The 24,771-nt window shown below is 40.0% G+C and overlaps 1 protein-coding gene and 1 pseudogene across 1 annotated transcript in view; one reads left to right on the top strand and one right to left on the bottom strand.

The window, feature by feature from the left end:
• Nucleotides 1-24,771, bottom strand: part of Col4a6 (collagen type IV alpha 6 chain) — a 330,176-nt gene that overhangs the window by 180,296 nt on the left and 125,109 nt on the right. The gene's annotated exons all lie outside the window — the stretch shown is intronic.
• On the top strand, nt 16,241-17,080 carry LOC110286405 (prohibitin 1 pseudogene; annotated as a pseudogene).

Below are 24,771 nucleotides of genomic sequence, written 5' to 3'. Positions count from 1 at the left end.
ATCTTCATACAGACATGCACAGAAGCAAAACATCAATGTGCACAAAATAAAAATAAATCATTAAAGAATAAATATATCCCCCCGAGGAACTATAATCCTGATAAAGGAGCTAATTATCATGAAAATAATGTAAGAAGTCATTGGTGCAATCATGTTTCTTCTCTCAAAAACATTTGATGAATACTCATTTCCTCCAAAGTTTGAAGTCATCTAAATCAGGTTTGACTTACTATTGCAGGCTCATGTCTGATCAACTATGTTCTGGTCATAGAGGTCTGTGGAGGTTCGATTGAGGAATGTCCCCATAGGCTTATGGATTTTCAATACTAAATTCCAAGTTGGTGATGCTGTTTGGGAAGGTGTAGGACTGGTATCCTTGGTGGAAAAAGTACATCACTGGGAATGGGATTGGAGAGAGTATATTCTTGCCTCACTTCTACTTTATTATTGCTTTGCCTTTGTGATTAAAGACATTATCTCTTAGCTTCCTGCTCTACCTGCCTGCATGCCTCATACATCATTAGGGATTTGCCCTCTGAACTGTGACCTAAAAGAAACCCATCCTTCTTTGTATTACCTAGGTTATGTCATTTTATCTTTGCAACAGAAAAGTAACAAAATGTCGATTGATCAACAATTAATTTTCCTAGAAAACTTTTTTTTCTGATTCTTTTTTTAGAACTTTTTTTAATTGGAAAATTATTTCATTTACATTTCCAATGCTATCCCAAAAGTCCCCCACATGCTCCCCCATCCACTCCCCCACCCACCCACTCCCACTTCTTGGCCCTGGCGTTCCCCTGTACTGAGGCATATTATCCTATCCACTGCTTGGGAAATCTTAGTCAGGTTCTCCTCTTTTCAGTTTTTGGCAATAGTTTTATTAGAAAAACCTTACTAAGATATAACTCATACATAACGCTTCACACACTCTTAAATGTTACTTCTTTCCCAATGACTCTCAGTAATTAATTAAAACATCCACCACCTTCACTAATAGCCTACCTTTTGACTATTCCGAGAAACTGTGCTGAGTATTTTCCAACTAAAACATACACTAGTTTTTCCTCAGATGTGCAATGTGTGGAGTGGCTGTGCATGCTCTTCTACACTCTGTGAGCTTATCTTGCTACTGATAGACTTTATTTACATGGTAAACTTCATTTGCTTTAGTGGCTTGGACCAGAGGATTAATGTTCATTTATTATATGGTGCCTTTAGGAAAACTTGTGGCTAGTTGAAAAGAAAATCCTTTAGTGTTTCTAGGTGGAAACTTATGTTAGCACAGAAAACTTCACTATCTCTCCACAAGTTAAAAAATATCCTACAGGAACAGGGAATACTGGAATTTCAGTACAGACTGCTTCCTCTGTTATTAAGTCTAAATGGCCAAGGACACTGCTTTTTCTGTCTTTTGTATCAGAAGGAAGGAATCTAATGAATGTCTAGTTGAGAAAGACAGGGTGCAGTAGCAGGAGACTGACTGGGAAACAAACTAGGTTATTTCCGTGAAGATCCTGAGCTCACGATGAGATAATTTGTAAGTCCTGTAGGTGTAGAGAAAGCTAAAAGAGCTTCAGCGTGCTCAGAAACGGGGAAAGATGACATTGAAAAGGGACTCTGACAGAGAAAAACAGAATGGCTCATAAGAAATCCACCCCTGACCCTTATAAATGATTGGTAGCAATATAAATTACTGCACTCATTACAGAAATCAGTATGAGACTTCCAAAAAAGTACAATGGGATGACCATATAATGGTCTTGAGTGTATGTACCTAGAGGAAAGGAAGCTACATAAGTCACAATAGAGACAGAGACAGCTGTACATGTAAGGATAATATGGCATTATTCACAATAACAAGTTATGCAAGCAGTCTAAATGCTGTCAATGGGCAAATGGATAAAGGAAATGTGGCATATATACAGAATAGAGAATTACTCAGACATATAAGAATGAAATTGTATCAGTTACAAGAAAATGAAACTTGAGATCATCATATGAGACAAAAGAAGCCAGACTAGGAAATAAAGAAAGACATGTTTTTTTTTTTCTCATACATATAATCTAGGTTTATTTTTTATTAGGTATTTTCTTTATTTACATTTCAAATGTTATCCCCTTTCCTATTTTCCCCTCCCAACCCCCCTATCTCCTCCCTTCTCCTCCTGATTCCCAACCTGCCCACTCCCATTCCTGGCCCTGGTATTTCCCTATAATGAGGCATAGAACCTTCACAGGGCCTAGGGCCTCTCCTCCCATTGATGACCAACTAGGCCATCCTCTGCTACATATGCAGCTAGAGCCACCAGTCCCACCATGTGTTTTCTTTGATTGCTGGTTTGGCCCCAAGGAGCTCTGGGGGATACTGGCTAGTTCATATTAATGTTCCTCCTATGGGGATGCAAACTTCTTCAGCTCCTTGTGTACTTTCTCTAGCTCCTTCATTGGTGATCCTGTGCTCTGTCCAATGGATGACTGTGAGCATCCACTTCTGTATTAGTCAGGTACTGGCAGGGCCTCTCAGGAGATAGCTGTATCAGGCTCCTGTCAGCAAGCTTTTGTTGGCATCTGCCATAATGTCTTGGTTTGGTGGTTGTTTATGGGATGGATCCCCAAGTTTCTGCTCCGAACTTTACCTCTGTAACTGTCCATGGGTATTTGTTCCCCCTTCTAAGAAGGATTCTGAGCTTCTGGGCTAATATCCACTTATCACTGAGTGCATATCATGTGTGCTCTTTTGTGATTGGGTTACCTCACTCAACTTGTAATGAGGACACATGATCAACTATTTTCATAGCAGCCTTATTTATAATAGCCAGAAGCTGGAAAGAACCCAGCTGTCCCCCAACAGAGGAATGGATAAAGAAAATGTGATATATTTACACAATGGAGTACTACACAGCTATTGAAAACAATGAATTTATGAAACTCTAGATTTATTTTTAAGACATATGGTAAAGGTGAAGATATTATGGTAAAGGCGAGGCAAATATGGCAAAAGTATATTCTGTATGTGATTAATTTGTATAATTGATATAGCATGATAATGATAGTGATGGTGAAGGAAAGCAAATCAATCTCTCATGAATTTGAGGGGATAAAGACCGTTAAAAAAATCACAGAGGCTGCAGCACCTGGGGAAGCCATCTTGGTTCCTGGATCCCACTGAGACTAGTCTGCACTGGTGAGAGTGTGGACTGCAGAAGCTAACAGCTTCTGGGAGAGGTGGGAGCCACAGAGCTTCTGAGGCAGACCCTGTTTCAGGCTCCAAACATCTGGGCACCTTCACTGGCAGAGGAGAGGTGACCACCCCGCCCTGGAGAGCTTTGCCGGAGCACCTGAGGGAGCCATCTTGTTTCCTGGATACCTCCAAGACTAGTCTGTACAAGTGAGAGTGTGGACTACAGAAGGTAACAGATTTTGGGACAGGTGGAAGCCACAGAGCTTCTGAGGCAGACCCCATTTCGGGCTCCAGACATCCGGGCACCTTCCCTGCCAGAGGAGAGTTGTTCTCCCTGCCCGGGAGGGTTTTGCCAGAGCACCTGGGGGAACCATCTTGGTTCCCAGATCCCGCTGAGACTAGTCTGCACAGGTGAGAGTGTGGACTACAGAAGCTAACAGCTTCTGGGACAGGCCCTCTTTCAGGTCTTCATCTTCTGCCAGGAGGCAGTTCCGAATGCCAGATATCTGTGCACCTTCCCTGTAAGAGGAGAGTTTGCCTGCAGAGAATGCTCTAACCACTGAAGCTCAGGAGAGATCTAGTCTCCCAGGTCTGCTGATAGAGGCTAACAGAATCATGAGAGGAATAAGCTCTAACCAGAGACAACTATAACAACTAACTCCAGAGATTACCAGATGGTGAAAGGCAAACCTAAGAATCTTACTAACAGAAACCAACACCACTCACCATCATCAGAACCCAGCACTCCCACGTCAGCCAGTCCTGGGCAACCCAACACACCCAAAAAGCTAGACCCGGATTTAAAAGCATATCTCATGATAATAGTAGAGGACATCAAGGAGGACTTTAATAACTTACTTAAAGAAATACAGGAGAACACTGCTAAAGAGATACAAGTCCTTAAAAAAAAATCAGGAAAACAACCAAACAGGTAGAAGTCCTTAAAGAAAAACAGGAAAACACATCCAAACAGGTGATGGAAATGAAGAAAACCATACTAGACCTAAAAAGGGAAGTAGACACAATAAAGAAAACTCAAAGTGAGGCAACACTGGAGATAGAAGCCCTAGGAAAGAAATCTGGAACCATAGATGCGTGCATCAGCAACAGAATACAAGAGATGGAAGAGAGAATCTCAGGTGCAGAAGATTCCATAGAGAACATCTGCACAACAATCAAAGAAAATGGAAAATGCAAAAAGATCCTAACTCAAAAGATCCAGGAAATCCAGGGCACAATGAGAAGACCAAACCTACGGATAATAGGAGTAGATGAGAATGAAGATTTTCAACTTAAAGGGCCAGCAAATATCTTCAACAAAATTATAGAAGAAAACTTCCCAAACCTAAAGAAAGAGATGCCCATGAACATACAAGAAGCCTACAGAACTCCAAATAGACTGGACCAGAAAAGAAATTCCTCTTGACACATAATAATCAGAACAACAAATGCACTAAATAAAGATAGAATATTAAAAGCAGTAAGGGAAAAAGGTCAAGTAACATATAAAGGTAGGCCTATCAGAAGTACACCAGATTTTTCACCAGAGACTATGAAATCCAGAAGATCCTGGACAGATGTTATACAGACATCAAGAGAACACAAATGCCAGCCCAGGCTACTATGCCCAGCCAAAATTTCAATTACTGTAGATGAATAAACCAAAGTATTCCATGACAAAAACAAATTCACACAATATCTTTCCACAAATTCAGCCCTTCAAAGGATAATAACAGAAAAAAAAAAGAAAACCCAATACAAGGACAGAAACCACATCCTAGAAAAAGCAAGAAAGTAATCCTTCAACAAACCAAAACGAAGACAGCCACAAGAACAGAATGCCAACTCTAACAACAAAAATTATAGGAAGCAACAATTACTTCTCCTTAATATCTATTAATATCAATGGATTGAATTCCCCAGTAAAAAGACATAAACTAACAGACTGGCTACACAAACAGGACCCAACATTTTGCTGTTTACAGGAAACCCATCTCAGGGAAAAAGACAGACACTACCTCAGTATGAAAAGCTGGAAAACAATTTTCCAAGCAAATGGTCTGAAGAAACAAGCTGGAGTAGTCATTCTAATATATAATAAAATCGACTTCCAACCCAAAGTTATCAAAAAAGATAAGGAGGGGCACTTCATACTCATCAAAGGTAAAATCTTGCAAGACGAACTCTCAATTCTGAATATCTATGCTCCAAATGCAAAGGCAGCCACCCTCATTAAAGAAACTTTAGTAAAGCTCAAAGAACATATTGTACCTCACACAATAATAGTGGGAGACTTCAACACACCACTTTCATCAATGGAGAGATGGTGGAAACAGAAACTAAACAAGGACACAGTGAAACTAACAGAAGTTATGAAACATGGATTTAACAGATATCTACAGAACATTTGATCCTATAACAAAAGGATATACCTTCTTCTCAGTACCTCATTGTACCTTCTCTAAAATTGACCATATAATTGGTCACAAAACAGGCCTCAACAGATACAAAAATATTGAAATTGTCCCATGCATCCTATCAGACCACCATGGACTAAGGCTGATCTTCAATAACAACATAAATAATAAAAAGCCAATATTCATGTGGAAACTGAACAACAATCTTCTTAATGATACCTTGGTCAAGGAGATAATAAAGAAAGAAATTAAAGATTTTTAGAGTTTAATGAAAATGATGCCACAACATAACCAAATTTATGGGAAATAATGAATGCATTTCTAAGAGGAAAACTCATAGCTCTGAGTGTCTCCAAAAAGAAACTAGAAAGAGCATACATTAGCAGCTTAATGACATACCTAAAAGCTCTAGAACAAAAGGAAACAAATACACCCAAGAGGAGTAGATGGCAGGAAATATTCAAACTCAGGCAAAATCAACCAAGTGGAAAAAAGAAGAATTATTCAAAGAATCAACCAAATGAGGAGCTGGTTCTTTGAGAAAATCAACAAGATAGATAAACCCTTGCCAGACTCACTAGAGGGCACAGGAACAGCATCCTAATTAACAAAATAAGAAATGAAAAGGGAGACATAACAACAGATCTGAAGAAATCCAAAACTCCATCAGATCCTTCTACAAAAGGCTATACTCAACAAAACTGGAAAACGTGGATGAAATGGACAAATTTCTAGAAAGATACCAGGTAACAAAGTTAAATCAGGATCAGGTTAATGATCTAAACAGTCCTATATACCCTAAAGAAATAGAAGCAGTCATTAATAATCTCCCAACCAAAAAAAAGCCCAGGACCAGATGGGTTTAGTGCAGAGTTCTATCAGACCTTCAAAGAAGATCTAATTCCAGTTCTCCACAAACTATTCCACAAAATAGAAGCAGAAGGTACTCTACCCAATTCCTTCTATATAGCCACAATTACTCTGATACCTAAACCACAGAAAGACCCAACAAAGATAGAGAACTTCAGACCAATTTCCCTTATGAATATTGATGCAAAAATCCTCAATAAAATTCTCACTAACTGAATCTAAGAACACATCAAAACAATCATCCATCCTGACCAAGTAGGTTTCATTCCAGAGATGCAGGGATGGTTTAATATATGGAAATCCAACAACGTATTCCACGATATAAACAAACTCAAAGATAAAAACCACATGATCTTCTCTTAAGATGCAGAGAAAGCATTTGACAAAATCCAACACCTATTCATGATAAAAGTCTTGGAAAAATCAGGAATTCAAGGCCCATACGAAAACATGATAAAAGCAATCAACAGCAAACAAGTAGCCAACATCAAAGTAAATGGTGAGAGGCTGGAAGCAATCCCCCTAAAATCAGGGACTAGACAAGGCTGCCAACTTTCTCCCTACGTATTCAACATTGTACTTGAAGTCCTAGCCACAGCAATTCGACAACAAAAGGAGATCAAGGGAATACAAATTGGAAAGGAAGAAGTCAAAATATACCTTTTTGCATATGATATGATAGTATATATAAGTGTCCTTAAAAATTCCACCAGAGAACTCCTAAACCTGATAAACAGCTTCAATAAATTTAACTCAAACAAGTCAATGGCCTTTCTCTACATGAAGAACCTGCTGAGAAACAAATTAGGGAAGTAACACCCTTCTCAATAGTCACAAATAACATAAAATAACTTGGCATGACTCTAACTAAGGAGGGGAAAGATGTGTATAATAAGAACATCAAGTCTCTGAAGAAAGAAATTAAAGATCTCAGAAGATGGAAAGAACTCTTATGCTCATGGATTGGCAGGATCAATATAGTAAAAATGGCTATCTTGTCAAAAGTAATCTACAGATTCAATGCAATCCCCATCAAAATTCCAACTCAATTCTTCAATGAATTAGAAAGGGCAATCTGCAACTTCATCTGGAACAACAAAAAACCTAGGATAGTTAAAACTCTACTCAAGGATAAAAGAACCTCTGGTGGAATCACCATGCCTGACCTAAAGCTGTTTCTACAGAGCAATTGTGATAAAAACTGCATGGTACTGGTATAGCAACAGACAAGTAGACCAATGGAATAGGATTGAAGACCCAGAAATGAACCCACACACCTATGATCACTTGATCTTTGACAAGGAAGCTAAAACCATCCAGTGGAAAAAAGACAGCATTTTCAACAAATGGTGCTGGGACAAGTGGTGGTTATCATGTAGAAGAATGTGAATTGATCCAGTCCTATCTCCTTGTACTAAGGTCAAATCTAAGTGGATCAAGGAATTCCACATAAAACCAGAGATCGTGAAAATTATAGAGGAGAAAGTGGGGGAAAGCCTCTAAGATATGGACTCAGGGGAAAAATTCCTGAATAGAACAGCAATGGCTTGTGATGTAAGATCGAGAATCAACAAATGGGACCTCATAATATCGCAAAGCTTCTGTAAGGCAAAAGACACTGTCAATAAGACAAAAAGGGCACCAACAGATTGGGAAAGGATCTTTACCTATTCTAAATCAGATAAGGGACTAATATCCAATATATATAAGGAACTCAAGAAGGTGGACTCCAGAAAATCAAATAACCCCATGAAAAAATGGGGCTCAGAACTGAACAAAGAATTCTCCCCTGAAGAATACCGAATGGCAGAGAAGCACCTGAAAAAATGTTCAACATCCTTAATCATCAGGGAAATGCAAATCAAAACAACCCTGAGATTCCACCTCACACCAGTCAGAATGGCTAAGATAAAAAATTCAGGTGACAGCAGATGCTGGAGAGGATGTGGAGAAAGAGGAACACTCCTCCATTGTTGGTGGGATTGCAAGCTTGTACAACCACTCTGGAAATCAGTCTGGCAGTTCCTCAGAAAATTGGACATAGTACTACTGGAGGATCCAGCAATACCTCTCCTGGGCATATATCCAGAAGATGTCCCAACCGGTAAGAAGGACACATGCTCCACTATGTTCATAGCAGCCTTATTTATAATAGCCAGAAGCTGGAAAGAACCCAGATGCCCCTCAACAGAGGAATGGATACAGAAATTATGGTACATTTACACAATGGAGTACTACTCAGCTATTATAAAGAATGAATTTATGAAATTCCTAGCCAAATGGATGGACCTGGAAGGCATCATCTTGAGTGAGGTAACACAATCACAAAGGAACTCACACAATATGTATTCACTGATAAGTGGATATTAGCCCAAAACTTAGGATACCCAAGATATAAGATACAATTTGCTAAACGCATGAAACTCAAGAAGAATGAAGACCAAAGTGTGGACAATATGCCCCCTCTTAGAATTGGGAACAAAACACCCATGGAAGGAGTTACAGAGACAAAGTTTTGAGCTGTGATGAAAGGATGGACCATCTAGAGACTGCCATATCCAGGGATCCTTCCCATAATCAGCTTCCAAATGCTGACACCATTGCATACACTAGCAAGATTTTGCTGAAAGGACCCAAATATAGCTGTCTCTTGTGAGACTATGCCGGGGCCTAGCAAACACAGGAGTGGATGCTCACAGTCAGCTATTGGATGTATCACAGGGCTCCCAATGGAGAAGCTAGAGAAAGTACCCAAGGAGCTAAAGGGATCTGTAACCCTATAGGTGGAACAACATGATGAACTAACCAGTACCCCGGAGCTCTTGTCTCTAGCTGCATATGTATCGAAAGATTGCCTAGTGGGCCATCACTGGAAAGAGAGGCCCATTGGACTTGCAAACTTTATAGGCCCCAAGATAGGGTAATGCCAGAGCCAAAAGAATGGGAATGGGTGGGTAGGGATGTGGGGGGCGCTATGGGGGACTTTTGGGATAGCATTGGAAATGTAATTGAGGAAAATATGTAATAAAAAATATTAAAAAAAAAGATTTTGCTGAAAGGACGCAGATATAGCTGTCTCTTGTGAGACTATGCAGGGGCCTAGCAAACACAGAAGTAGATGCTCACAGTCAGCTATTGGATGTATCACAGGACTCCCAATGGAGAAGCTAGAGAAAGTACCCAAGGAGCTAAAGGGATCTGTAACCCTATAGTTGGAACAACATGATGAACTAACCAGTACCCCGGAGCTCTTGTCTCTAGCTTCATATGTATCGAAAGATGGCCTAGTCGGCCATCACTGGAAAGAGAGGCCCATTGGACTTGCAAACTTTATATGCCCCAATATAGGGGAATGCCAGGGCCAAAAGAATGGGAATGGGTGGGTAGGGATGTGGGGGGCGCTATGGGGGACTTTTGGGATAGCATTGGAAATGTAATTGAGGAAAATATGTAATAAAAAATATTAAAAATTAAAAAAAAACTCAGGTGACAGCAGATCCTCGTGAGGATATGGAGCAAAGGGAACACTCTTCCTTTGCTCGTGGGAGTGCAAATTTGTACAATCACTTTGAAAATCAATATGACGGTTCCTTTGAAAATTGGGAATTGATTTACCTTAAAACTCTGCTATGCCACTACCAAACAACACTGCATCCTAGCACAAGGATGCTTGCTCAATTATGTTCACTGAAGGTTTATTTATAAGAAAGAAACTGCAAACAACCTAGATGGTCCTCAACAGAAGATTGAATAAAGAAAACGTGGTACATTTATCCAACAAAGTTATTAGTCAGTCGTTAAAAAAAATGACACTGAAATTTTCAGGAGGTAACTCAGATTCAGAAAGACAAATATGATTTGTATTTACTTATAAGTGGATATTAGCCAATAAGTAAACAATAACCAAGTAGCAATCCATAGACCCAGAGAGGTTAGGTAAAGAAGAGGGGCTTAAAGGGGACACATGGATATCCCTAGAAGAGATAGAATATATTTTACAGGTGAACTAGAGGTATTTGGGGACCGGCATGGGGAAATCATGTGTTGGGGGAAGATGTGCTGGAGGGAGACAGTGTGGAAAGAGATGATTGGATCAGGGGGCATTTGGGAGGTGGTGTAGAAAGCTAGTGCATTGGAAACATCCTGAAATGTATGAGGGTGACCTTAGTGAGAACTCCTAGGAATGGATGATATAGTCTCAACTAGTCATCTCTTGATTCTAGGAGTGACTTGATTACATTCCATTGAGTTCTTGACCAAGGGGGTCCAATGAAAATCCCCAAAATATTCAGGTTGTTGCTAAGACAAAAAGTTGCTCTCTATAATATGAGCAGGGCCTCACTGAACATGGGAAAGTTGAGCTGGTGCTTATATGGCCCTAAGTCCTAGTTTCTTTACTACTGGAAGGTACTCTGCAGGTTACCAAAAGAGAAATGTAAACAACAACCAGCCATAAAACCCTTGTCCTACAATCTGCCCTCCCTGAAAAATACACTAGGGCAATGGTGGCACAGAACCTTTGGGAGTAGTCAACCAATTTCTGATTTGAATTAAAGCGCACGTCACCAGAAGGAACCCATAGTTTATACTGCTTATGTAACCATGAACCAGAGACTAGATAGTCAAGATTAGCCAGTCATCATCAGAGAGGCTTCCTTTGGCAGCTGGTGGGAACAAATACAGATAGCCACAGCCAGACAGGGTGTGGGAAGAGAGAAAGGGGTGGTGGGGGATGGAGGGATGGAGGAAGACAGAGACACAGAGACAAAGAGATATATTCTAAATGGAAGGTCACCATAAAACCCCATCCTTGGAGCTAAGGAAAACCCCTAGAAGAGGAGGCAGAAAGACTGTTAGAAGGGGATACCAGGAGAAAAAAGCCTTCAGAATTACTAAAAATGGCCCATATGAACTCACAGAGACCTCTGTGTATACACTATAGCTATTAGCTTAGTATTTTATGGAGCTCCTGACTGTAAAAACAAGTGGGTCTCTAACTCCTGTCCTTGGGACTATTTTCTCTCGTGGGGCTGCCATGTCCAATTTTAGTGTGATGGCTTTTATTTCATTTTTTTATATTTTATTTCATCACATTTGTTTGTTATCTGTTAGAAGCCTATTTTTTCCTAATGAGAGACAGGAAGGGAGTGAATTCAGATGGGTAGGGATGGGGGAGAAACTTGGAGGAGCAGAGGGAGGGGAAACTATACCCAGGATATGTTGTATGAAAAGAGAATCTATTTTCAATAAAAGGGGCAAAATCACAAAGTACAAATCCCAGTTCATAGCTGAACAAGACCTCAGTCTTTATTTGCCAAGAACATGAAGTTAATCTACTTCATTTTATGGCTATAATTTTAAGACAAAAATTCTTTCAGAAGTGGTTTCATTTTGCTTGCAACACGAGCAAAGCCAAACAACTTGTCACGTATGCCTGGATTGCTAAAATTAGGAGAAACATTCTAATCCCATCTCATCTGCAGAAAATAGAAACTAGACAAGTAGTCTGCTTTATTAGTAGGAACTGACTTTAAAAGTCTCTCTCTCTCTCTCTCTCTCTCTCTCTCTCTCTCTCTCTCACACACACACACACACACACACACAAATCTTAACAGAAGTGAAGTTTGATCTTCATGTCAAATATTTTGGAATTAGCCAACCCCACACAAAGAAGTGGTCCAGTATTTATGTTCTCATTCTGTGTCATGACTTTAAAACTCATCTACTTTTCTCTCTATTTCTAGGCAAAGTGACACAAAAATCTGATTTTAGAAAGTATGTCTGTGGTAAAACCCTAGTTACATCTTTTATTACTTTTTCACAAAACACAAAATACCAAATCTCATTCAAGAAAAAAAAGTAGATAATGTGGAAAGTTCTTTACCTATTTAGGAAATTGAGAGTTAAAAATATCCCCATAATGGAAACTTCTGGGCAATATGGCCTTGGTGTTTATTTCTATCAAGTTTCTAGGGAAAAATTACCAGCCCTACACAAATTCTGCCACAAACCTGACTTAAGGATTGTCCTATCTTACTGATTCAAGTATCAGTAATGCAGAGTAGTAGGTGTTTTGTTTTTTTTTTTTTAAGAACTAATTCAAGTTTTATCCTAAATGCAGTGGCAAATGGTTTCATGTTGGTGGGGAGAGTGAGTCTCTCTCTAATCTTAAAAGATCAGTTTTCCCATGCCTCACTGTGTGGAGACTACCTACGGTTTTGACTTGTCTCACTTGGTTTTCATTTACGTTTCTTCTGAGCATTTGCATCCTGTGATTCTTAGATGGGCATGTGACATGTGTGTGGTTGTGCCTACATTATTTTTTAACCTATATAGGTAAAAAGTTCACACAAACAGGTTTTAAATTTAATAATGTGTAAAAGTGAGTAATGGACCTTATGGAAAAATGCTATTTATTTAATGCATTATAGGGTGGTTTAACAATTTAAAAAAATAACCAATCAATGTAATTAATCATAGTTACAATTAGAGAAAAAAAAAGACAGGCAGAAAGAACTACATGTGACTGGCTAGAATCTATGTAGGTGCAAAAAGTAAATTTGAAGACAGATATTTATTGTCTGGTTTTGGTAAAAAAAAAAAACAAACAAACAACAAAGCAAAGCAAGAAGTAGAGGGAATTATCTTCACCCTGTTAAAAACCATGTACTGAGATAAATCATAGCTCAACCATTCATGGACCATTTCAGATTCACACCATAATAACAGTACCAGTATGAAGACTGGCATATATATCAGTGGAACAGAACATAGTCTAGAAACATGTCTACATACACATTGGCAAATGGGTTTTATTGCGATACAAAGGTAATTCAGAAACAAAAAGAGTTGACAAATGCTGTTAGAATACTGCACATCACATACAAAATAAACAAGTAATGACTTTTGACCTGCACCTTATGTTATGCATGAAGTCAATTCCAATTAGATTGTGAGCATAAAAATATAACCACCTAGTTTTAAAACTTTTAGTAGAAAAATTAGGAAAACCATCTTTGTTTTCTTATATTAGGAACAATGTTTTATATAATACTTAAAATGATATATGAGATAATCTGAGAAATTGGACAACATTCATTTTTTTTAAAAGTTAGTTGTGTAAGATCTGATCATTAATCTTTGTTATCAATTTGACTGAGCTTAGAATCATCATGGAAATAGACATCTGGGCAAATCTAAAAGGGTATTTCTAGAAAGGCTTAATTGAGGGTAAAACATACCCCACCAATGGATGCCACCATCCCATAGGCTGTGCTGGTTAGCTTTAGCTTTTTTTCCACTTTACACAAATAAATTCAGATGGGAAGAGGAGACCTCCTTTGCAGAATTCTATCAGCTGGCCTACGGGCCTGTCTATGGGGCATTTTCTTCATCCCTGAGCATGAGCAGGTGGTCCTGGGTTGCATAAGAAAGCAAGCTGAGCATGGTATATGGAGCAAGCCAGTAAGCAGCACCCTTCATTGCCTCCGCAACAGCTCCTGCCTCCAGGATCCTGTCCTGCCTGAGTTCCTGCCCTGAATTCTCTCAGTGATAGGAGGCTAAAATAAACCCCTGTCTCCCAAAGTTGCTTTTGGTAATGGTATTTATCATAGCAACAGAGAAGCAAACTAATATATCTGGGTCTTGAAGTGAATGGAAAGGAGAAAGCAAGCTAAGAAACGTTGTTCACATCGTTTTGGTTTTTTTTGTTTTTTGTTTTTTTTTCTGACTGTAGCCACAGTGTCACCAGCTAGCACATGTCTCTCTACCATACCATGACTTCCCTGTCATGGTAGACTGTACCCTTAAACTGTGAACCAAAAGTAACCCTACCTGCTCCCTTAAGTTGCTTCCTTTCCTTTCAAGCATTTGGTCACAACAACAAGAAGACACTAATAAGGAAGCATTGGAATGTAAAACTCAGGAGAATAGCAACCATAAGTAGAGTACAGGCAACATAAGGGTCAAAATAATTTTACTGAGCAAAAGAAGTTGGGAAATAAAGCATGAGCATTTTCAGTTTCCACACATTTGATTCTAAAACACTGAAAAGAGAAAGTATTTTTTTTTATTATCCCAGGATTGAGGGAAGTGTAGAGGTTTGAGGGAGGGATCAACAAGAAATGTTGGGAGTGTGAAAGCTAAGTCCGTTTCCTTGACTATGATGGTTCACTCATGGTTGTACGCATGGGTCTAAACTTGGGAAATGTATTTTACGAAGAGTATACTGTAACTGAGTATCACTGTACAAACACAACAAAGTATGTGGGTCATTCAAAGGGAAGCAAAAGCTACGCTGGTCCAACAGTGATAATGTGAGCATTAATAACGATATCTGTGGGAAATGAAATGATTACAATATTAAGGACTCCATAAGTTTATGATGATGCTCTACACACACACACACACACACACACACACACACACACACACGCACACCAGCACACAGAGTAACTCACATCCCAGTCATTTTTGGTCAATGGTATAAAATATTTTTAAATGGTCTTTTAAAAAGTAGTGGAATCAAGCATTTCTCCTGATTTTGTTCACTGAACTATAACTCAAAGTAAATCATAAAAATTAATGGAGAGAGATTTCTATAAAATGAAGTTTTCAACTATGCCTAAGAGGAGACAGAATTATAGAAACAGCATGAATGATGTAATGGAATAAGGCAATATATATCAACAGTTGCTAACATTACTGCAAGGGGAAAAGTAGGTATCACAAATATTTTGTTCATTGATAATGATGAAAGTATACAGAACTAATTCATGTGATCATCTCATGGAGAGTGGAGTCTGATTACATCTTTTTGGTTTTGTTATTGAAATGCAGAGTATTATAGGCAACCCCAAACTTCCAATTTTTTTCGATGTTTTATTTCAACTTATTCCATGTATTCATTTTATGTGTATGAGTATATGTGTGAAGGTGCCTATGGAGGACAAAGGTCATCCTGCCAAAGTTGGCCTTCTCTTTCTACCATGTTGGTGGCAGGGTATTGGGGAAATTCAACTCAGACTTGTCTTTAAGAGGTACATCATCTCACTGGCACCTATTTTTTTTTTTATTTTCCACAATTATCTTACAAAGTAATAAGTTTCCATATAGCATTTTGATACATAGTTCATTTTGATTGATTCTTGCCCATCATCTTGCTTCTGCCTTATGTTCCTATCCTCATTTTTCCACTGTAACCTTTCATGCCCCAGTATTCCACTCTCTACTTAATTACACTGTCTTTGACACTCCACTGCCTTACGGCATCCTTTCTGGGTTCCTGAACTTTACCTACATTTGCTCACCTAGATAGACATATATAACAGCTACTATGCTCTGCATTTGAGAAGGAACATATGCCCTTTGTGTCTGAACTACCTCAATTCTTCGCTGGTATCTTATCCATTTCCTTCCACATTTTATAATTCCATTTTTCCTTATACCTGAATATAACTCAATTGTATATTTATATTATGTTTTACTTTTATGTGGTCTCATTTATTAGCTATTATGTTTGGATAGAGCAGCCATAAACATCCATGAGAAAATATCTCTGCAGTGTGAAGTTGTGTCAGTCATACAGAAATGTGTCCAGAACTGACAGTTGTGGTTTGGATCTTTTGAGAAGCTTCCACAGATTTCTATGGTGTCTGTATGAGTTTATAACACTACAATGGTATATAAAGATTCTTTACAATGTGGGGCTGGGGAATTCATATGGAGGTCAGAGAGATAGCAGGTATGAGTGGAAGCAACAGAAGGAGTCATGGCTGCCAAAGTGCTTGAGTGTATCAGAAAGTTCAGCCTCGCGTTAGCAGTTGCAGGAGGCTTGGTGAACTGTGCTTTATGTAATGTGGATGCTTGACACAGAGCTGTCATTTTTGACTGATTACGTGGAGTACAGGACATTGTGGTAGGAGAAGGGCCTGACTTTCTCATCCCTTGGGTACAAAAGCCAATTATCTTTGACTGCTGCTCTCGACCACAGAGTGTGCTGGTTGTCACTGGAAGCAAAGAGTTACAGAATGTCAACATCACAGTGCGCATCCTCTTCTGGCTGGTGGCCAGCCAGCTTCCTCATATCCACACCAACATTGGCGAGGACTATGATGAGCGGGTGCTGCCATCTATCACCACAGAGATCTTCAAGTCGCTGGTGGCTCAATTCGATGCTGGAGAGTTGGTTACCCAGCGAAAACTGGTCTCCAGGCATGTGAATGATGACCTCACAGAGCGAGCAGCAACATTTGGGCTCATCCTAGATGACATATACCTGACACATCTGACCTTCAGGAAGGAGTTCACAGAGACAGTAGAAGTCAAACGAGTGGCTCAGCAGAAAGCAGAGAGAGCCAGATTTGCGATGGAAAAGGCTGAGCAGCAGCATAAGGCAGCCATCATCTCCACTGAGGGTGACTCCAAGAAAGCTGAACTGATTGTCAACTTGCTTGTCACAGCAGGTGCTGGCCTGATCAAGCTGAGAAGGCTGGAAGCTGCTGAGGACATTGCATACCAGCTCTCCCACAGTCCGCAGTCCACAATTTCTGTTACTCCAGCTTCCCCAGTGAGGCCAATCTGGTCACTGCCATGGCCTCCATCATTCTAAATGCTGTCTTCCTTCTGTCCACCCCAGAAATCACTGTGAAATTCAATGACTGGATTAAAGTGAAGGGCATAAATGTAAAATCACTACAGATCTCTTAACAAAAAAAGATTCTTCTTTCCCCAGGTTCACTCTAGCAAACTTTTTTGGGGGTGGGTGGGGGGGATAAAAACTGATGGACAGAGAGTGAATTTTAACCCAGTTTGAATTTACATTTCTCTAAAGCTATTAATAGTGAATGCTTTTGACTCTTCAAAGATGCAGCCTGTTGCTATTGCCCTTGCTGACCAGCAAAGGTGAGTTAAGTCCCTACTGCTGTAAACATCATGCACTTCACACAGTCCAGAGTTTCCTGGCATGGTACCAACCTGAAATGGCTTCTTCCTGAAGATAAGCTTTCATGGTACCAGGAGGCACCATGCAAGCTTACAAAGGAGAAAGACAACCAGCAGTCTAATCCAACTATGAAGCCTACGAACTACAACTATGACCAGCCTGGTATGATAACCCTAAGGGTACAATAGTGCCACTCAGACTTTGGTGATAACCAACAGCTCTCTAAATTGAATTTAAGACCCTATTAAAAATGGGGCACAGAGCTAAACAAAGAATTCTTAACTGAGGAATATCGAATGGCCAAGAAGCACCTAAAAAATGTTCAACATTCTTAATCATCAGGGAAATGTAAATCAAAACAACTCTGAGATTCCACCTCACACCTGTCAGAATGGCTAAGATCAAAAATTCAGGTGACAGCAGATGCTGGCGAGGATGTGGAGAAAGGGGAACACTCCTTCACTGCTGGTGGGATTGCAAGCTGGTATAACCACTCTGGAAATCAATCTGGAGGATACTCAGAAAACTGAAAATAGTACTTCCTGAGGACCCAGCTATATACCACTCCTGGAGATATACCCAAAAGATGCTCCAACATATAACAAGGACACATGCTCCACTATGTTCATAGCAGCCCTATTTATAATAGCCAGAGGCTGGAAACTACCCAGATGTCTTTCAACAGAGGAATGGATACAGAAAATGTGGTACATTTACACAATGGAGTACTACTCAGCTATTAAAAACAATGATTTCATGAAGTTCACAGGCAAATGGATGGAACTAGAGAATATCATCCTCAGTGAGGTAACCCAATCACAAAAGAACACACATAGTATGCACTCACTGATTAGTGGATATTAGCCCAGAAGCTCAGAATACCCAAGATACAATTCAGAGATCACATGAAGCTCTAGAAGAAGGAAGACCAAAGTGTTGATGCCTTGGTCCTTCTTAGAAGGGGGAACAAAATTCTCATGAGAGGAAATATGGAGATGAAGTGTGGAGCAGAGACTGAAGTAAAGGCCATCCAGAGACTGCCCCACCTGGGGAATCCATCCCATATACAGTCACCAAACCCGGACTCTATTGTGGATTCCAGAAAGTGCTTGCTGAAAGGAGCCTGATATAGCTGTCTCCTGAGAAGCTCTGCCAGAACCTGACAAAATCAGAGGCAGGTGCTCACAGTCATCCATTGGACAGAGCACAGAGTCCCCAGTGAAGGAGCTAGAGAAAGTACCCAAGGAGTTGAAGGAGTTTCCAGCCCCATAGGAGGAACAACAATATGAATTAACCAGAACCCCCAGAGCTCTCAGGGACTAAACCACCAACCAAAGAGTGCACATGGAGAGACCCATTGCTCCAGCCAAATATGTATCAGAGGGTGTATTGGCTAGTTTTGTGTCAACTTGACACAGCTGGAGTTATCACAGAAAAAGGAGCTTCAGTTGAGGAAATGCCTCCATGAGATCCAACTGTAAGGCATTTTCTCAATTAGTGATCAAGGGAGAAAGGCCCCTGTGGGTGGTGCCATCTCTGGGCTAGTAGTCTTGGGTTCTATAAGAGAGCAGGCTGAGCAAGCCAGGGGAGGCAAGCCAGTAAAGAACATCCCTCCATGACCTCTGCATCAACTCCTGCTTCCTGACCTGCTTGAGTTCCAGTCCTGACTTTCTTGGTGATAAACAGCAGTATGGAACTGTAAGCTGAATAAACCCTTTCCTCCCCAACTTGCTTCTTGGTCATGATGTTTGTGCAGGAATAGAAACCCTGACTAAGACAGAGGGTTAGGCATCAATGGAAGGAGAGGCCCTGGGTCCTATGAAGGCTTGATGTTCCAGTGTAGGGGTATGCCAGGGTGGGAGGTAGGAGTGAGTGGATGAGTGGGTGTGCACACTCATAGAAGCAGGGGGAGGGGGTGGGATAGGGAATTTCTGGAGGGGAAACCTGGAAAGGGGATAACATTTGAAATATAAATAAAGAAAATATCCAATAAAAGAAAAGAAAAAGTATTAGGCTTGTGTGGGTTACATGACAGGTACATGTGTGTTTTGGCATACATGTTAGAGGTCAGAGAGCAATTTTGGGAGTCAGTTCTCTCCTTCCACCTTATTGAGGCTGTGTCACTCTTGTTTCTACAGATGGGCTGTAAACTCTAGGCCCACGAGCTTCGAGACTATTCTCCTGTTTATGCCTCCTGTCTTCCCTTGGGAGTAGTAGATTATAGACGCTTTCCAGTGAGCCCTGCTTGTTAAACCTGGGATCAGGTCATCAGGCTTGTACAGAAAGCATTTTTGCTCACTGAGTATTCTCTCATTGGTCCACCAACCATATTTTGGAAGCAAATTTTCTTTTTCAGGAAATTCTTCAAGCATTGAATGTGGTCTACCCACACAACCGAGAGTAGTCTGCTTTAGTCAACTCTAATTTCAATGTTCATTCTTCTGAAGAATCCATCTCTTGACAGTAACATCTAGATGGATGTTTAGCTAAGCATCTGTAAACCTACTCAAGTGAACACATAAAACTACCCACCACCATGGTTAATATCCATTAATATGCTAGAACAGAAACCACCTGTGGACTGCCTAGGTCTGTGTGTCTTCTATGAGTAAACTCAAGGGCTCAAGGTGGGGGGAGGTGAGATATAAAGTAAGGCCAGATGGAAGGAATTGAGGTATGGGAGGAACTTATTTTCAGATTTTCCCCTGATCTTCTAATCATCTTTAAAAATAACGGACCACTGTCCATTCAGAGGAAATAAACGTGAGCTGACATTTCTTGAACTAGTCCCTGATTTATTATCAACTGTCTGAGTAACTACAGGCAACTGGCTTTGCATTTATTGATTTCTGCATTAGCAATATCAATAGGAAGTCTCTGGAATTCTTTAAGACTAGTGTGGTCTAAAAGACTGAAGTGATCTCAGTTCAAATTCTGCTTCTGACAAAGACTAGTTCTGAGAAAGTTCCTACAGCTCCAAACTCCTCACAATGGGACTGTTCCAAAAATCACATAAGACAAGTTGTGTGCACAGAGTGCCACAGATGTTAACACTAGGGAAACATCTGTACAGGCAGAAAGTTAATCTCTCTTAGAAAAACATAACTTCCAACAGAGACTAATCATAAGCAGGAAACAGAAAAGATCCATTTAAGAGTCTTGCACTGCTTTTGTTATGGTGGAATTTCATTTCATTTGGAGAGAATATTTATGATCATTTGATATTCTTTCAGGTTTAGATGAAGTCCCTTGGCTCTTTAATTCCCCCGAGGCACTGGTGGCTTGTGGTATGTGGGAAACAAGTTCATTCCAAGTCATGGGAAATTTCTGCAGCATCAGAGAGAGGGTGACACTTTTCCTATGTGAATACCAGGAAGATGTGGTTATCTTATTAAAGCTTCACAAGAAAGTTAGCACAGAGAGGTATTGAAAGTCATGATTTATATTTGCAAATAAGGAAACTGAGTCACAAAGGGTGGGTGAGCTAAACTGTCTAGGAATATGTAGTTACTAAACCCCGAGGTAGATTTTACTTATATGTCTGTTTAGAACATGTGATGTTCACCAGCAATCTGCATAGCCTCTTCTTGAACAGTAAGTGTATTCCTTTCTCTTCAAAAAATAGCCACATGGGCATTTGAGCTGTTAAAGGATTTTGTCATTGGAAAACTATTGTGTATGTGATATATATGTGCATACATATAAGTACATAGACACACACACAGTCCAATAATTTTAAAAAAATTAAGGGGTTGGACTGGTTATTGGTTGGCCATCCCCTAGTCTCTGCTCCATTCCCTGTCCTTACATTTCTTGTAGACAGGATAAATTTTGGGTAGAAGAGTTTGTGGATGGGTTGGTGTCCCTATCGCTCCCCTGGGATTCTTGCCTGGCTACAGGAGGTGGCCTCTTCAGGTTCCACATCCTCAATGCTTTCAGTCCCAGCTAAGGTCACCACAATTGATTCTTGGGTGCTTCCCTTATCCCAGGTCTCTGTCATGTCCTGGAGATGCTCCCAACCTGCCCATCCTGGTCAGTTGCAGATTTCTATTCATTCTCATGGTCATCCGGCAATCTTTTCTGTTCCTCCCCACACCTGATCCGGAACTCCCCCACTCCCTTCCCCATCTCCTCTCACACCCATTCCCTCCCTCCATCTGCCTCTTATGACTATTTTATTGCCCCTTCTAAGTCAGATTCAAACATCTTCACTTGTGCCTTTCTTCTTGTTTAACTTTTTAAACAAGAAGTGACATATATTTTATATATTTTATGGAGTGTGACATATATTTTATGGAATATCCACATATAAGTGAGTACATGCATTTCCTTCCCCATGGGAAAGCACCAATCCCTGACACTATTAATGATAATCAGTTATGCTTGTAGACAGGAGTATAGCATGGCTGTCCTCTGAGAGGCCCCACCCACTAGCTGACTCACACAGATGCAGACACCCACAGGAAAACAGTGGATTGATTGAGCTTGGAGATTCTTAGATTCTTATGGAAGAATAGGAGGAAGGATTCCACCCTGAAGGGCACAGGAATTCCACAGGAAGACCAACAGAGTCAACTAACCTGGACCCTTGGGGCTCTCAGAGACCTAACCCTCAACCAAAGATCATACATGGGCTGGACCTAGGCCTCCCTGCACATATGTAGCAGATGAGCAGCTTGGTCTTCACGTGGGTCCTGAACAACTGAAATGGGGGCTAAAAGCTGTAGCCTGTATGTGGAATATCTTTTTCTAGCTGGGATGCCTTGACTGGCCTCAGTGGGAGAGGAAGTGCCTAGTTTCTCAATTACTTAAAGTACCAGGGTGGTGGGAAACCCAGGGGACTCCACCTGCTCAGAGGAGAAGGGGAGGGGCGATAGAGGGTGGGGGAAGAATTGTGGGAGGGGTGACTGTAAGGGGGCAGTGAGAGGGGTATACAAAGAACAAGATTAATTAATTAATGTAAAAAATTAAGGGATTAAAGAACCAGAATAGATAGTTTTTTAAAAAAATTCAAATTACCTTCTGAGTTCTGGGATAGTTGGGGCAAGGATAAGTAGAAAAATCACTAAGACAGCTGTAACTCTACTTAACTGGACTCTTTGACTACATATAGTATTTTAGATGAGGCTTTGCCATGTATTTATTGCTTACAGTACATCAGGCAATTGTGTGTCCCTCTAGGCATGGGACCATATACTACCCCAAATGAGAAGGCTGAGAGGTCATAACGTTCCTTCCTTCCTTCCTTCCTTCCTTCCTTCCTTCCTTCCTACCTACCTACTTTTTAAATCATAAATTTACTTTCTCTCCATTTCCTATACTCTGGTTTGAACATACAGTTTTCCAAAAGAGGATGATATAGGAAGTTTCAAATCCAGGGTTCAACTCAAAGCTCAGAGCTCTTGTTTCCAAGCAATTGAGAGTGTGTTCTGAGAAGTGTGGCAGTTCCCCAGCAAACTACTCATAGAATGATGATGCAATCCAGCAATTCCACTGCTAAGTGCATGTGCCCAAAGAACTGGAAACAAGTGTCTAGGCAAAATGTTATAAAGACAAAACCCAGAGAAATTTTATTCATGAGAACTCCAAGGTGGAAACAGCCCAACTGCCTTTCAATTGCTGGATGAAATCTTTAATGTACTATAACCTCAAAAAATAGTACTCATCCATAAAAAGAATGGTATGTGTTATAACATGGAATAACTGTGAAGCCATTATATTAAACGAAAGGAGCCTGACATAATAGCCATGGGTTCTACTGTGTAATTTTTGTTGTTGTTGTTAACCTTACACAAATTAGGATCATGGTAGAGGAAGAAGCCTCAATTGAGAAAATGCCTACATAAGGTTGGCCTATAGGCAAGTCTGTGAAGCATTTCTTTGATTGATGATTAACGATTAATGGGGAGGGCCAAACCCCAGCCCATTGGTGGTGGTGCTATCTCTAGGCAGGCAGTCCTGGGAGGTATAAGAAAAACAGCTGAATGTGAGCCTTAGTAGCTCTTCTGTTTTCTTTCCTGCCTCCAGGATCCTGCCTTGTGTTCCTGCCCTGGAACATGTAAGCCATACAAACTATTACTTTTACTGTTTAATAATAGCAATATTGCTATTACTATTACGGTTACATGGCCTTTACCACAGCAGTAGAAAGCAAATGAAGATATATAGCTGAGTGAAATATTCAGTATTGATGAATTCATAAAGATATTTGATCATAAGTTGATGTGTCAAGGAGGGAGAGGTAATGGGGAGTGGCTGTTTAATGGCTTCCTATTTTGGAAGATAAAATGTTCTAGAATTATATAATGGAAACATATGGAAATAGTGTAACTATTCTTAATGTAGTGAATTATACTGTTTAAATTGTTCAAATGTTTGAATACTTGGTTCCCAGGTGGTCGCTGTGGGAAGGTTCAGATGTATGGCCTTAATGGAGGGGTTATGCTGCTGATGGATAAGCTTTGAGGTTTCAAAAGGTTCATGCCATTTCAGGTTAGTTCTCTCTGCCTACTGCTTAGATTATAAAATGTAAGCTTGCGTTTGTTCCTGTCATCATGCCTTCATTGTACGGTCATGAACTCTAACCCTCTGAAACTGTAATCCCGATTAAATACCTTTTGGTTATAAAAAATTTATAAAAATAAAATTGCTCAAATGGTATTTTTATTATAATAGAACTAAATCAAGGAAGTAATTAATTAGGTCATTGGTCTCCGATTTTCCCTATGCCTAATGGTTATGCTTCTAAAAACTTTACAAGTGTCTCTCCTTGGCTGGTCCATAAAGACTTCGAGTTCCTTTTGTTCTTTCTGTCTTAATCTATGGTCCCTTCCCTATTCTTCTTTAGACCAAGAGTTTGTGATTCCTGAATATCACCATCCTTCACAGTCTACCTTGCTCATCCAGACTCCACTGATTATTTGTTTCTTGAATTAAGAGATCTAAGGCCAGATGTGATGGAACAAGCCTATAATCTCATCACTTGGCAAGCTAAGAGGATCATGAGTTTGAGACAAAAACGAAATCCAGAACAATGAAAGTCAGGCCCACTTTGACTGTATCTTTTACTGTAACATCTCAGTTTCCTATAGCACTTAGGTGATGTTCAATGAGTTGACACACACACACACACACACACACACTGGGAGGGGGATGAGAGAGATCTGCACAATAATTCTATGCTTAGTTTATTGAGGAACTCTTATGTTTCTCCTTTTATTATGGAAAGGGTTCATTAGCCCTATTTCTTTGGTTACATATTCTGCAATGGCATTTCATGTTTATTTTATTTCTTTCAATCTTCTCTCCATGTGATGTCACATAATATATTCCCAATAAATATGTTTGGTAAAAGATCT

Source organism: Mus caroli, unplaced genomic scaffold, assembly GCF_978045245.1.
Source record: "Mus caroli unplaced genomic scaffold, Mus_caroli_1 scaffold_5, whole genome shotgun sequence".
Taxonomy (NCBI): Eukaryota; Metazoa; Chordata; class Mammalia; order Rodentia; family Muridae; genus Mus; species Mus caroli.
Note: the sequence above shows the minus strand (reverse complement) of the source record. Positions and strands in the feature narration are given on the sequence as shown.